Raw genomic sequence first — 19,047 nt, 5'->3', positions numbered from 1 at the left:
ACCGAAGACAACTGCTTAACATGCAATGCCATACACCAAAGACAACTGCTTAACAGACAATGCCATACACCAAATACAACTGCTTAACAGGCAATGCCATACACCAAAGACAACTGCTTAACAGGCAATGCCATACACCAAAGATAACTGCTTAACAGACAATGCCATACACCAAAGACAACTGCTTAACAGACAATGCCATACACCAAAGACAACTGCTTAACAGGCAATGCCATATACCAAAGACAACTGCTTAAGAGACAATGCCATACACCAAAGACAACTGATTAACAGACACTGCCATACACCAAAGACAACTGCTTAACAGGCAATGCCATATACCAAAGACAACTTCTTAACAGACAATGCCATACACCAAAGACAACTGCTTAACAGGCAATGCAATACACCAAAGACAACTGCTTAACATGCAATGCTATATACCAAAGACAACTGCTTAAGAGACAATGCCATACACTAAAGACAACTGCTTAACAGGCAATGCCATACACCAAAGACAACTGCTTAACAGGCAATGCCATACACCAAAGACAACTGCTTAAGAGACAATGCCATACACCAAAGACAACTGCTTAACAGACACTGCCATACACCAAAGACAACTGCTTAACAGGCAATGCCATACACCAAAGACAACTGCTTAACACGTAACGCCATGCAACAAAGACAACTGCTTAACCGACAATGCCATACACCAAAGACAACTGCTTAGCAGACACTGCCATACACCAAAGACAACTGCTTAACACGTAACGCCATGCAACAAAGACAACTGCTTAACCGACAATGCCATACACCAAAGACAACTGCTTAACAGACAATGCCATACACCAAAGACAACTGCTTAACACGTAACGCCATGCAACAAAGACAACTGCTTAACCGACAATGCCATACACCAAAGACAACTGCTTAACAGACACTGCCATACACCAAGGACAACTGCTTAACAGGCAATGCCATACACCAAAGACAACTGCTTAACAGACAATGCCATACACCAAAGACAACTGTTTAACAGACACAGCCATACACCAAAGACAACAGCTTAACAGGCAACGCCATGCACCAAAGACAACTGCTTAACAGGCAATGCCATACACCAAAGACAACTGCTTAACAGGCAATGCCATGCACCAAAGACAACTGCTTAACAGACAATGCCATACACCAAAGACAACTGCTTAACAGACAATGCCATACACCAAAGACAACAGCTTAACAGGCAACGCCATACACCAAAGACAACTGCTTAACAGGCAACGCCATACACCAAAGACAACTGCTTAAGACAATGCCATACACTAAAGACAACTGCTTAACAGGCAATGCCATACACCAAAGACAACTGCTTAACAGACAATGCCATACACAAAAGACAACTGCTTAACAGACAATGCCATGCACCAAAGACAACTGCTTAACAGACAATGCCATACACCAAAGACAACTGCTTAACAGACAATGCCATACACCAAAGACAACTGCTTAACAGACAAAGCCATGCACCAAAGACAACTGCTTAACAGACAAAGCCATACACCAAAGACAACTGCTTAACAGACAATGCCATACACCAAAGACAACTGCTTAACAGACAAAGCCATGCACCAAAGACAACTGCTTAACAGGCAATGCCATACACCAAAGACAACTGCTTAACACGTAACGCCATGCAACAAAGACAACTGCTTAACAGACAATGCCATACACCAAAGACAACTGCTTAACAGACACTGCCATACACCAAGGACAACTGCTTAACAGGCAATGCCATACACCAAAGACAACTGCTTAACAGACAATGCCATACACCAAAGACAACTGTTTAACAGACACAGCCATACACCAAAGACAACAGCTTAACAGGCAACGCCATGCACCAAAGACAACTGCTTAACAGGCAATGCCATACACCAAAGACAACTGCTTAACAGGCAATGCCATACACCAAAGACAACTGCTTAACAGGCAATGCCATACACCAAAGACAACTGCTTAACAGGCAATGCCATACACCAAAGACAACTGCTTAACAGGCAACGCCATACACCAAAGACAACTGCTTAACAGGCAACGCCATACACCAAAGACAACTGCTTAAGACAATGCCATACACTAAAGACAACTGCTTAACTGGCAATGCCATACACCAAAGACAACTGCTTAACAGACAATGCCATACACAAAAGACAACTGCTTAACAGACATTGCCATGCACCAAAGACAACTGCTTAACAGACAATGCCATACACCAAAGACAACTGCTTAACAGACAATGCCATACACCAAAGACAACTGCTTAACAGACAAAGCCATGCACCAAAGACAACTGCTTAACAGACAACGCCATACACCAAAGACAACTGCTTAACAGGCAACGCCATACACCAAAGACAACTGCTTAAGACAATGCCATACACTAAAGACAACTGCTTAACAGGCAATGCCATACACCAAAGACAACTGCTTAACAGACAATGCCATACACAAAAGACAACTGCTTAACAGACAATGCCATGCACCAAAGACAACTGCTTAACAGACAATGCCATACACCAAAGACAACTGCTTAACAGACAATGCCATACACCAAAGACAACTGCTTAACAGACAATGCCATACACAAAAGACAACTGCTTAACAGACAATGCCATGCACCAAAGACAACTGCTTAACAGACAATGCCATACACCAAAGATAACTGCTTAACAGACAATGCCATACACCAAAGACAACTGCTTAACAGGCAATGGCATACACTAAAGACAACTGCTTAACAGACAACGCCATACACTAAAGACAACTGCTTAACAGAGAATGCCATACACCAAAGACAACTGCTTAACAGACAATGCCATACACCAAAGACAACTGCTTAACAGGCAATGCCATACACCAAAGACAACTGCTTAACAGACAATGCCATACACCAAAGACAACTGCTTAACAGACAATGCCAAACACCAAAGACAACTGCTTAACAGGCAATGCCATACACCAAAGACAACTGCTTAACAGACAATGCCATACACCAAAGACAACTGCTTAAAAGACAATGCCATACACCAAAGACAACTGCTTAACAGGCAATGCCATACACCAAAGACAACTGCTTAACAGGCAATGCCATACACCAAAGACAACTGCTTAACAGGCAATGCCATACACCAAAGACAACTGCTTAACAGACAATGCCATACACAAAAGACAAGTGCTTAACAGACAATGCCATGCACCAAAGACAACTGCTTAACAGACAATGCCATACACCAAAGACAACTGCTTAACAGACAATGCCATACACCAAAGACAACTGCTTAACAGACAAAGCCATGCACCAAAGACAACTGCTTAACAGACAATGCCATACACCAAAGACAACTGCTTAACAGACAGTGCCATACACCAAAGACAACTGCTTAACAGACAATGCCATACACAAAAGACAACTGCTTAACAGACAATGCCATGCACCAAAGACAACTGCTTAACAGACAATGCCATACACCAAAGATAACTGCTTAACAGACAATGCCATACACCAAAGACAACTGCTTAACAGGCAATGGCATACACCAAAGACAACTGCTTAACAGGCAATGGCATACACCAAAGACAACTGCTTAACATACAATGCCATACACCAAAGACAACTGCTTAACAGGCAATGCCATACACCAAAGACAACTGCTTAACAGACAATGCCATACACCAAAGACAACTGCTTAACAGACAATGCCATACACCAAAGACAACAGCTTAACAGGCAATGGCATACACCAAAGACAACTGCTTAACATACAATGCCATACACCAAAGACAACTGCTTAACAGGCAATGCCATACACCAAAGACAACTGCTTAACAGACAATGCCATACACCAAAGACAACTGCTTAACAGACAATGCCATACACCAAAGACAACTGCTTAACGGGCAATGCCATACACCAAAGACAACTGCTTAACAGACAATGCCATACACCAAAGACAACTGCTTAACAGACAATGCCATACACCAAAGACAACTGCTTAACAGGCAATGGCATACACCAAAGACAACTGCTTAACATACAATGCCATACACCAAAGACAACTGCTTAACAGGCAATGCCATACACCAAAGACAACTGCTTAACAGACAATGCCATACACCAAAGACAACTGCTTAACAGACAATGCCATACACCAAAGACAACTGCTTAACGGGCAATGCCATACACCAAAGACAACTGCTTAACAGGCAATGCCATACACCAAAGACAACTGCTTAACAGGCAATGCCATACACCAAAGACAACTGCTTAACAGACAATGCCATACACCAAAGACAACTGCTTAACAGACAATGCCATACACCAAAGACAACTGCTTAACAGACAGTGCCATACACCAAAGACAACTGCTTAACAGGCAATGCCATACACCAAAGACAACTGCTTAACAGGCAATGCCATACACCAAAGACAACTGCTTAACAGGCAATACCATACACCAAAGACCACTGCTTAACAGACAATGCCATACACCAAAGACAACTGCTTAACAGACAATGCCATACACCAAAGACAACTGCTTAACAGACAATGCTATACACCAAAGACAACTGCTTAACAGACAATGCCATAAACTAAAGACAACTGCTTAGCAGACAATGCCATACACCAAAGACAACTGCTTAACAGGCAATGCCATACACCAAAGACAACTGCTTAATAGGCAATGCCATACAACAAAGACAACTGCTTAACAGACAATGCCATACACCAAAGACAACTGCTTAACAGACACTGCCATACACCAAAGACAACTGCTTAACAGACAATGCCATACACCAAAGACAACTGCTTAACAGACACTGCCATACACCAAAGATTACTGCTTAACAGGCAATGCCATACACCAAAGACAACTGCTTAACAGACACTGCCATACACCAAAGACAACTGCTTAACAGGCAATGCCATACACTATAGACAACTGCTTAACATGCAATGCCATATACCAAAGACAACTGCTTAAGAGACAATGCCATACACTAAAGACAACTGCTTAACAGGCAATGCCATACACCAAAGGCAACTGCTTAACAGGCAATGCCATACACCAAAGATTACTGCTTAACAGACAACGCCAAACACCAAAGACAACTGCTTAACAGGCAATGCCATACACCAAAGACAACTGCTTAACAGACACTGCCATACACCAAAGACAACTGCTTAACAGGCAATGCCATACACCAAAGACAACTGCTTAACAGGCAATGCCATACACCAAAGACAACTGCTTAACACGTAACACCATGCAACAAAGACAACTGCTTAACAGACAATGCCATACACCAAAGACAACTGCTTAACAGACACTGCCATACACCAAGGACAACTGCTTAACAGACAATGCCATACACCAAAGACAACTGCTTAACAGACAATGCCATACACCAAAGACAACAGCTTAACAGGCAACGCCATGCACCAAAGACAACTGCTTAACAGGCAATGCCATACACCAAAGACAACTGCTTAACAGGCAATGCCATGCACCAAAGACAACTGCTTAACAGACAATGCCATACACCAAAGACAACTGCTTAACAGACAATGCCATACACCAAAGACAACTGCTTAACAGGCAATGCCATACACCAAAGACAACTGCTTAACAGACAATGCCATACACCAAAGACAACTGCTCAACAGACAATGCCATACACCAAAGACAACTGCTTAACAGGCAATGCCATACACCAAAGACATCTGCTTAACAGGCAATGCCATACACCAAAGACAACTGCTTAACAGGCAATGCCATACACCAAAGACAACTGCTTAACAGACAATGCCATACACAAAAGACAAGTGCTTAACAGACAATGCCATGCACCAAAGACAACTGCTTAACAGACAATGCCATACACCAAAGACAACTGCTTAACAGACAATGCCATACACCAAAGACAACTGCTTAACAGACAAAGCCATGCACCAAAGACAACTGCTTAACAGACAATGCCATACACCAAAGACAACTGCTTAACAGACAATGCCATACACCAAAGACAACTGCTTAACAGACAATGCCATGCACAAAAGACAACTGCTTAACAGACAATGCCATGCACCAAAGACAACTGCTTAACAGACAATGCCATACACCAAAGATAACTGCTTAACAGACAATGCCATACACCAAAGACAACTGCTTAACAGGCAATGGCATACACCAAAGACAACTGCTTAACATACAATGCCATACACCAAAGACAACTGCTTAACAGGCAATGCCATACACCAAAGACAACTGCTTAACAGACAATGCCATACACCAAAGACAACTGCTTAACAGACAATGCCATACACCAAAGACAACTGCTTAACGGGCAATGCCATACACCAAAGACAACTGCTTAACAGGCAATGCCATACACCAAAGACAACTGCTTAACAGGCAATGCCATACACCAAAGACAACTGCTTAACAGACAATGCCATACACCAAAGACAACTGCTTAACAGACAATGCCATACACCAAAGACAACTGCTTAACAGACAGTGCCATACACCAAAGACAACTGCTTAACAGGCAATGCCATACACCAAAGACAACTGCTTAACAGGCAATGCCATACACCAAAGACAACTGCTTAACAGGCAATGCCATACACCAAAGACCACTGCTTAACAGACAATGCCATACACCAAAGACAACTGCTTAACAGACAATGCCATACACCAAAGACAACTGCTTAACAGACAATGCTATACACCAAAGACAACTGCTTAACAGACAATGCCATAAACTAAAGACAACTGCTTAGCAGACAATGCCATACACCAAAGACAACTGCTTAACAGGCAATGCCATACACCAAAGACAACTGCTTAATAGGCAATGCCATACACCAAAGACAACTGCTTAACAGACAATGCCATACACCAAAGACAACTGCTTTACAGACACAGCCATACACCAAAGACAACTGCTTAACAGACAATGCCATACACCAAAGACAACTGCTTAACAGACACTGCCATACACCAAAGATTACTGCTTAACAGGCAATGCCATACACCAAAGACAACTGCTTAACAGACACTGCCATACACCAAAGACAACTGCTTAACAGGCAATGCCATACACTATAGACAACTGCTTAACATGCAATGCCATATACCAAAGACAACTGCTTAAGAGACAATGTCATACACTAAAGACAACTGCTTAACAGTCAATGCCATACACCAAAGATTACTGCTTAACAGACAACGCCAAACACCAAAGACAACTGCTTAACAGGCAATGCCATACACCAAAGACAACTGCTTAACAGGCAACGCCATACACCAAAGACAACTGCTTAACAGGCAACGCCATACACCAAAGACAACTGCTTAAGACAATGCCATACACTAAAGACAACTGCTTAACAGGCAATGCCATACACCAAAGACAACTGCTTAACAGACAATGCCATACACAAAAGACAACTGCTTAAAAGACAATGCCATGCACCAAAGACAACTGCTTAACAGGCAATGCCATACACCAAAGACAACTGCTTAACAGACACTGCCATACACCAAAGACAACTGCTTAACAGGCAATGCCATACACTATAGACAACTGCTTAACATGCAATGCCATATACCAAAGACAACTGCTTAAGAGACAATGCCATACACTAAAGACAACTGCTTAACAGGCAATGCCATACACCAAAGGCAACTGCTTAACAGGCAATGCCATACACCAAAGATTACTGCTTAACAGACAACGCCAAACACCAAAGACAACTGCTTAACAGGCAATGCCATACACCAAAGACAACTGCTTAACAGACACTGCCATACACCAAAGACAACTGCTTAACAGGCAATGCCATACACCAAAGACAACTGCTTAACAGGCAATGCCATACACCAAAGACAACTGCTTAACACGTAACACCATGCAACAAAGACAACTGCTTAACAGACAATGCCATACACCAAAGACAACTGCTTAACAGACACTGCCATACACCAAGGACAACTGCTTAACAGACAATGCCATACACCAAAGACAACTGCTTAACAGACAATGCCATACACCAAAGACAACAGCTTAACAGGCAACGCCATGCACCAAAGACAACTGCTTAACAGGCAATGCCATACACCAAAGACAACTGCTTAACAGGCAATGCCATGCACCAAAGACAACTGCTTAACAGACAATGCCATACACCAAAGACAACTGCTTAACAGACAATGCCATACACCAAAGACAACTGCTTAACAGGCAATGCCATACACCAAAGACAACTGCTTAACAGACAATGCCATACACCAAAGACAACTGCTCAACAGACAATGCCATACACCAAAGACAACTGCTTAACAGGCAATGCCATACACCAAAGACATCTGCTTAACAGGCAATGCCATACACCAAAGACAACTGCTTAACAGGCAATGCCATACACCAAAGACAACTGCTTAACAGACAATGCCATGCACAAAAGACAACTGCTTAACAGACAATGCCATGCACCAAAGACAACTGCTTAACAGACAATGCCATACACCAAAGATAACTGCTTAACAGACAATGCCATACACCAAAGACAACTGCTTAACAGGCAATGGCATACACCAAAGACAACTGCTTAACATACAATGCCATACACCAAAGACAACTGCTTAACAGGCAATGCCATACACCAAAGACAACTGCTTAACAGACAATGCCATACACCAAAGACAACTGCTTAACAGACAATGCCATACACCAAAGACAACTGCTTAACGGGCAATGCCATACACCAAAGACAACTGCTTAACAGGCAATGCCATACACCAAAGACAACTGCTTAACAGGCAATGCCATACACCAAAGACAACTGCTTAACAGACAATGCCATACACCAAAGACAACTGCTTAACAGACAATGCCATACACCAAAGACAACTGCTTAACAGACAGTGCCATACACCAAAGACAACTGCTTAACAGGCAATGCCATACACCAAAGACAACTGCTTAACAGGCAATGCCATACACCAAAGACAACTGCTTAACAGGCAATGCCATACACCAAAGACCACTGCTTAACAGACAATGCCATACACCAAAGACAACTGCTTAACAGACAATGCCATACACCAAAGACAACTGCTTAACAGACAATGCTATACACCAAAGACAACTGCTTAACAGACAATGCCATAAACTAAAGACAACTGCTTAGCAGACAATGCCATACACCAAAGACAACTGCTTAACAGGCAATGCCATACACCAAAGACAACTGCTTAATAGGCAATGCCATACACCAAAGACAACTGCTTAACAGACAATGCCATACACCAAAGACAACTGCTTAACAGACACTGCCATACACCAAAGACAACTGCTTAACAGACAATGCCATACACCAAAGACAACTGCTTAACAGACACTGCCATACACCAAAGATTACTGCTTAACAGGCAATGCCATACACCAAAGACAACTGCTTAACAGACACTGCCATACACCAAAGACAACTGCTTAACAGGCAATGCCATACACTATAGACAACTGCTTAACATGCAATGCCATATACCAAAGACAACTGCTTAAGAGACAATGTCATACACTAAAGACAACTGCTTAACAGGCAATGCCATACACCAAAGACAACTGCTTAACAGGCAATGCATACACCAAAGATTACTGCTTAACAGACAACGCCAAACACCAAAGACAACTGCTTAACAGGCAATGCCATACACCAAAGACAACTGCTTAACAGGCAACGCCATACACCAAAGACAACTGCTTAACAGGCAACGCCATACACCAAAGACAACTGCTTAAGACAATGCCATACACTAAAGACAACTGCTTAACAGGCAATGCCATACACCAAAGACAACTGCTTAACAGACAATGCCATACACAAAAGACAACTGCTTAAAAGACAATGCCATGCACCAAAGACAACTGCTTAACAGGCAATGCCATACACCAAAGACAACTGCTTAACAGACACTGCCATACACCAAAGACAACTGCTTAACAGGCAATGCCATACACTATAGACAACTGCTTAACATGCAATGCCATATACCAAAGACAACTGCTTAAGAGACAATGCCATACACTAAAGACAACTGCTTAACAGGCAATGCCATACACCAAAGGCAACTGCTTAACAGGCAATGCCATACACCAAAGATTACTGCTTAACAGACAACGCCAAACACCAAAGACAACTGCTTAACAGGCAATGCCATACACCAAAGACAACTGCTTAGCAGACACTGCCATACACCAAAGACAACTGCTTAACAGGCAATGCCATACACCAAAGACAACTGCTTAACAGGCAATGCCATACACCAAAGACAACTGCTTAACACGTAACACCATGCAACAAAGACAACTGCTTAACAGACAATGCCATACACCAAAGACAACTGCTTAACAGACACTGCCATACACCAAGGACAACTGCTTAACAGACAATGCCATACACCAAAGACAACTGCTTAACAGACAATGCCATACACCAAAGACAACAGCTTAACAGGCAACGCCATGCACCAAAGACAACTGCTTAACAGGCAATGCCATACACCAAAGACAACTGCTTAACAGGCAATGCCATGCACCAAAGACAACTGCTTAACAGACAATGCCATACACCAAAGACAACTGCTTAACAGACAATGCCATACACCAAAGACAACTGCTTAACAGGCAATGCCATACACCAAAGACAACTGCTTAACAGACAATGCCATACACCAAAGACAACTGCTCAACAGACAATGCCATACACCAAAGACAACTGCTTAACAGGCAATGCCATACACCAAAGACATCTGCTTAACAGGCAATGCCATACACCAAAGACAACTGCTTAACAGGCAATGCCATACACCAAAGACAACTGCTTAACAGACAATGCCATACACAAAAGACAAGTGCTTAACAGACAATGCCATGCACCAAAAACAACTGCTTAACAGACAATGCCATACACCAAAGACAACTGCTTAACAGACAATGCCATACACCAAAGACAACTGCTTAACAGACAAAGCCATGCACCAAAGACAACTGCTTAACAGACAATGCCATACACCAAAGACAACTGCTTAACAGACAATGCCATACACCAAAGACAACTGCTTAACAGACAATGCCATGCACAAAAGACAACTGCTTAACAGACAATGCCATGCACCAAAGACAACTGCTTAACAGACAATGCCATACACCAAAGATAACTGCTTAACAGACAATGCCATACACCAAAGACAACTGCTTAACAGGCAATGGCATACACCAAAGACAACTGCTTAACATACAATGCCATACACCAAAGACAACTGCTTAACAGGCAATGCCATACACCAAAGACAACTGCTTAACAGACAATGCCATACACCAAAGACAACTGCTTAACAGACAATGCCATACACCAAAGACAACTGCTTAACGGGCAATGCCATACACCAAAGACAACTGCTTAACAGGCAATGCCATACACCAAAGACAACTGCTTAACAGGCAATGCCATACACCAAAGACAACTGCTTAACAGACAATGCCATACACCAAAGACAACTGCTTAACAGACAATGCCATACACCAAAGACAACTGCTTAACAGACAGTGCCATACACCAAAGACAACTGCTTAACAGGCAATGCCATACACCAAAGACAACTGCTTAACAGGCAATGCCATACACCAAAGACAACTGCTTAACAGGCAATGCCATACACCAAAGACCACTGCTTAGCAGACAATGCCATACACCAAAGACAACTGCTTAACAGACAATGCCATACACCAAAGACAACTGCTTAACAGACAATGCTATACACCAAAGACAACTGCTTAACAGACAATGCCATAAACTAAAGACAACTGCTTAGCAGACAATGCCATACACCAAAGACAACTGCTTAACAGGCAATGCCATACACCAAAGACAACTGCTTAATAGGCAATGCCATACACCAAAGACAACTGCTTAACAGACAATGCCATACACCAAAGACAACTGCTTAACAGACACTGCCATACACCAAAGACAACTGCTTAACAGACAATGCCATACACCAAAGACAACTGCTTAACAGACACTGCCATACACCAAAGATTACTGCTTAACAGGCAATGCCATACACCAAAGACAACTGCTTAACAGACACTGCCATACACCAAAGACAACTGCTTAACAGGCAATGCCATACACTATAGACAACTGCTTAACATGCAATGCCATATACCAAAGACAACTGCTTAAGAGACAATGTCATACACTAAAGACAACTGCTTAACAGGCAATGCCATACACCAAAGACAACTGCTTAACAGGCAATGCATACACCAAAGATTACTGCTTAACAGACAACGCCAAACACCAAAGACAACTGCTTAACAGGCAATGCCATACACCAAAGACAACTGCTTAACAGGCAACGCCATACACCAAAGACAACTGCTTAACAGGCAACGCCATACACCAAAGACAACTGCTTAAGACAATGCCATACACTAAAGACAACTGCTTAACAGGCAATGCCATACACCAAAGACAACTGCTTAACAGACAATGCCATACACAAAAGACAACTGCTTAAAAGACAATGCCATGCACCAAAGACAACTGCTTAACAGACAATGCCATACACCAAAGACAACTGCTTAACAGACAATGCCATACACCAAAGACAACTGCTTAACAGACAATGCCATACACCAAAGACAACTGCTTAACAGACAGTGCCATACACTAAAGACAACTGCTTAACAGGCAATACCATACACTAAAGACAACTGCTTAACAGGCAATGCCATACACTAAAGACAACTGCTTAACAGGCAATGCCATACACTAAAGACAACTGCTTAACAGGCAAAGCCATACACTAAAGACAACTGCTTAACAGACAATGCCATACACTAAAGAAAACTGCTTAACAGGCAATGCCATACACCGAAGACAACTGCTTAACATGCAATGCCATACACCAAAGACAACTGCTTAACAGACAATGCCATACACCAAAGACAACTGCTTAACAGGCAATGCCATACACCAAAGACAACTGCTTAACAGGCAATGCCATACACCAAAGATAACTGCTTAACAGACAATGCCATACACCAAAGACAACTGCTTAACAGACAATGCCATACACCAAAGACAACTGCTTAACAGGCAATGCCATATACCAAAGACAACTGCTTAAGAGACAATGCCATACACCAAAGACAACTGATTAACAGACACTGCCATACACCAAAGACAACTGCTTAACAGGCAATGCCATATACCAAAGACAACTTCTTAACAGACAATGCCATACACCAAAGACAACTGCTTAACAGGCAATGCAATACACCAAAGACAACTGCTTAACATGCAATGCTATATACCAAAGACAACTGCTTAAGAGACAATGCCATACACTAAAGACAACTGCTTAACAGGCAATGCCATACACCAAAGACAACTGCTTAACAGGCAATGCCATACACCAAAGACAACTGCTTAAGAGACAATGCCATACACCAAAGACAACTGCTTAACAGACACTGCCATACACCAAAGACAACTGCTTAACAGGCAATGCCATACACCAAAGACAACTGCTTAACACGTAACGCCATGCAACAAAGACAACTGCTTAACCGACAATGCCATACACCAAAGACAACTGCTTAGCAGACACTGCCATACACCAAAGACAACTGCTTAACACGTAACGCCATGCAACAAAGACAACTGCTTAACCGACAATGCCATACACCAAAGACAACTGCTTAACAGACAATGCCATACACCAAAGACAACTGCTTAACACGTAACGCCATGCAACAAAGACAACTGCTTAACCGACAATGCCATACACCAAAGACAACTGCTTAACAGACACTGCCATACACCAAGGACAACTGCTTAACAGGCAATGCCATACACCAAAGACAACTGCTTAACAGACAATGCCATACACCAAAGACAACTGTTTAACAGACACAGCCATACACCAAAGACAACAGCTTAACAGGCAACGCCATGCACCAAAGACAACTGCTTAACAGGCAATGCCATACACCAAAGACAACTGCTTAACAGGCAATGCCATGCACCAAAGACAACTGCTTAACAGACAATGCCATACACCAAAGACAACTGCTTAACAGACAATGCCATACACCAAAGACAACAGCTTAACAGGCAACGCCATACACCAAAGACAACTGCTTAACAGGCAACGCCATACACCAAAGACAACTGCTTAAGACAATGCCATACACTAAAGACAACTGCTTAACAGGCAATGCCATACACCAAAGACAACTGCTTAACAGACAATGCCATACACAAAAGACAACTGCTTAACAGACAATGCCATGCACCAAAGACAACTGCTTAACAGACAATGCCATACACCAAAGACAACTGCTTAACAGACAATGCCATACACCAAAGACAACTGCTTAACAGACAAAGCCATGCACCAAAGACAACTGCTTAACAGGCAATGCCATACACCAAAGACAACTGCTTAACACGTAACGCCATGCAACAAAGACAACTGCTTAACAGACAATGCCATACGCCAAAGACAACTGCTTAACAGACACTGCCATACACCAAGGACAACTGCTTAACAGGCAATGCCATACACCAAAGACAACTGCTTAACAGACAATGCCATACACCAAAGACAACTGTTTAACAGACACAGCCATACACCAAAGACAACAGCTTAACAGGCAACGCCATGCACCAAAGACAACTGCTTAACAGACAATGCCATACACCAAAGATAACTGCTTAACAGACAATGCCATACACCAAAGACAACTGCTTAACAGGCAATGGCATACACCAAAGACAACTGCTTAACATACAATGCCATACACCAAAGACAACTGCTTAACAGGCAATGCCATACACCAAAGACAACTGCTTAACAGACAATGCCATACACCAAAGACAACTGCTTAACAGACAATGCCATACACCAAAGACAACTGCTTAACGGGCAATGCCATACACCAAAGACAACTGCTTAACAGGCAATGCCATACACCAAAGACAACTGCTTAACAGGCAATGCCATACACCAAAGACAACTGCTTAACAGACAATGCCATACACCAAAGACAACTGCTTAACAGACAATGCCATACACCAAAGACAACTGCTTAACAGACAGTGCCATACACCAAAGACAACTGCTTAACAGGCAATGCCATACACCAAAGACAACTGCTTAACAGGCAATGCCATACACCAAAGACAACTGCTTAACAGGCAATGCCATACACCAAAGACCACTGCTTAACAGACAATGCCATACACCAAAGACAACTGCTTAACAGACAATGCCATACACCAAAGACAACTGCTTAACAGACAATGCTATACACCAAAGACAACTGCTTAACAGACAATGCCATAAACTAAAGACAACTGCTTAGCAGACAATGCCATACACCAAAGACAACTGCTTAACAGGCAATGCCATACACCAAAGACAACTGCTTAATAGGCAATGCCATACACCAAAGACAACTGCTTAACAGACAATGCCATACACCAAAGACAACTGCTTAACAGACACTGCCATACACCAAAGACAACTGCTTAACAGACAATGCCATACACCAAAGACAACTGCTTAACAGACAATGCCATACACCAAAGATTACTGCTTAACAGGCAATGCCATACACCAAAGACAACTGCTTAACAGACACTGCCATACACCAAAGACAACTGCTTAACAGGCAATGCCATACACTATAGACAACTGCTTAACATGCAATGCCATATACCAAAGACAACTGCTTAAGAGACAATGTCATACACTAAAGACAACTGCTTAACAGGCAATGCCATACACCAAAGACAACTGCTTAACAGGCAATGCCATACACCAAAGATTACTGCTTAACAGACAACGCCAAACACCAAAGACAACTGCTTAACAGGCAATGCCATACACCAAAGACAACTGCTTAACAGGCAACGCCATACACCAAAGACAACTGCTTAACAGGCAACGCCATACATCAAAGACAACTGCTTAAGACAATGCCATACACTAAAGACAACTGCTTAACAGGCAATGCCATACACCAAAGACAACTGCTTAACAGACAATGCCATACACAAAAGACAACTGCTTAACAGACACTGCCATACACCAAGGACAACTGCTTAACAGGCAATGCCATACACCAAAGACAACTGCTTAACAGACAATGCCATACACCAAAGACAACTGTTTAACAGACACAGCCATACACCAAAGACAACAGCTTAACAGGCAACGCCATGCACCAAAGACAACTGCTTAACAGGCAATGCCATACACCAAAGACAACTGCTTAACAGGCAATGCCATGCACCAAAGACAACTGCTTAACGGACAATGCCATACACCAAAGACAACTGCTTAACAGACAATGCCATACACCAAAGACAACAGCTTAACAGGCAACGCCATACACCAAAGACAACTGCTTAACAGGCAACGCCATACACCAAAGACAACTGCTTAAGACAATGCCATACACTAAAGACAACTGCTTAACAGGCAATGCCATACACCAAAGACAACTGCTTAACAGACAATGCCATACACAAAAGACAACTGCTTAACAGACAATGCCATGCACCAAAGACAACTGCTTAACAGACAATGCCATACACCAAAGACAACTGCTTAACAGACAATGCCATACACCAAAGACAACTGCTTAACAGACAAAGCCATGCACCAAAGACAACTGCTTAACAGGCAATGCCATACACCAAAGACAACTGCTTAACACGTAACGCCATGCAACAAAGACAACTGCTTAACAGACAATGCCATACACCAAAGACAACTGCTTAACAGACACTGCCATACACCAAGGACAACTGCTTAACAGGCAATGCCATACACCAAAGACAACTGCTTAACAGACAATGCCATACACCAAAGACAACTGTTTAACAGACACAGCCATACACCAAAGACAACAGCTTAACAGGCAACGCCATGCACCAAAGACAACTGCTTAACAGGCAATGCCATACACCAAAGACAACTGCTTAACAGGCAATGCCATACACCAAAGACAACTGCTTAACAGACAATGCCATACACCAAAGACAACTGCTTAACAGGCAATGCCATACACCAAAGACAACTGCTTAACAGGCAACGCCATACACCAAAGACAACTGCTTAACAGGCAACGCCATACACCAAAGACAACTGCTTAAGACAATGCCATACACTAAAGACAACTGCTTAACTGGCAATGCCATACACCAAAGACAACTGCTTAACAGACAATGCCATACACAAAAGACAACTGCTTAACAGACAATGCCATGCACCAAAGACAACTGCTTAACAGACAATGCCATACACCAAAGACAACTGCTTAACAGACAATGCCATACACCAAAGACAACTGCTTAACAGACAAAGCCATGCACCAAAGACAACTGCTTAACAGACAACGCCATACACCAAAGACAACTGCTTAACAGGCAACGCCATACACCAAAGACAACTGCTTAAGACAATGCCATACACTAAAGACAACTGCTTAACAGGCAATGCCATACACCAAAGACAACTGCTTAACAGACAATGCCATACACAAAAGACAACTGCTTAACAGACAATGCCATGCACCAAAGACAACTGCTTAACAGACAATGCCATACACCAAAGACAACTGCTTAACAGACAATGCCATACACCAAAGACAACTGCTTAACAGACAATGCCATACACAAAAGACAACTGCTTAACAGACAATGCCATGCACCAAAGACAACTGCTTAACAGACAATGCCATACACCAAAGATAACTGCTTAACAGACAATGCCATACACCAAAGACAACTGCTTAACAGGCAATGGCATACACTAAAGACAACTGCTTAACAGACAACGCCATACACTAAAGACAACTGCTTAACAGAGAATGCCATACACCAAAGACAACTGCTTAACAGACAATGCCATACACCAAAGACAACTGCTTAACAGGCAATGCCATACACCAAAGACAACTGCTTAACAGACAATGCCATACACCAAAGACAACTGCTTAACAGACAATGCCAAACACCAAAGACAACTGCTTAACAGGCAATGCCATACACCAAAGACAACTGCTTAACAGACAATGCCATACACCAAAGACAACTGCTTAAAAGACAATGCCATACACCAAAGACAACTGCTTAACAGGCAATGCCATACACCAAAGACAACTGCTTAACAGGCAATGCCATACACCAAAGACAACTGCTTAACAGGCAATGCCATACACCAAAGACAACTGCTTAACAGACAATGCCATACACAAAAGACAAGTGCTTAACAGACAATGCCATGCACCAAAGACAACTGCTTAACAGACAATGCCATACACCAAAGACAACTGCTTAACAGACAATGCCATACACCAAAGACAACTGCTTAACAGACAAAGCCATGCACCAAAGACAACTGCTTAACAGACAATGCCATACACCAAAGACAACTGCTTAACAGACAATGCCATACACCAAAGACAACTGCTTAACAGACAATGCCATACACAAAAGACAACTGCTTAACAGACAATGCCATGCACCAAAGACAACTGCTTAACAGACAATGCCATACACCAAAGATAACTGCTTAACAGACAATGCCATACACCAAAGACAACTGCTTAACAGGCAATGGCATACACCAAAGACAACTGCTTAACAGGCAATGGCATACACCAAAGACAACTGCTTAACATACAATGCCATACACCAAAGACAACTGCTTAAGAGGCAATGCCATACACCAAAGACAACTGCTTAACAGACAATGCCATACACCAAAGACAACTGCTTAACAGACAATGCCATACACCAAAGACAACTGCTTAACAGGCAATGGCATACACCAAAGACAACTGCTTAACATACAATGCCATACACCAAAGACAACTGCTTAACAGGCAATGCCA

This window comes from Phyllobates terribilis, unplaced genomic scaffold (assembly GCF_046119375.1).
Source record: "Phyllobates terribilis strain yellow unplaced genomic scaffold, ASM4611937v1 Scaffold_76__1_contigs__length_6945272, whole genome shotgun sequence".
NCBI classification, from domain to species: Eukaryota; Metazoa; Chordata; class Amphibia; order Anura; family Dendrobatidae; genus Phyllobates; species Phyllobates terribilis.
Note: the sequence above shows the minus strand (reverse complement) of the source record.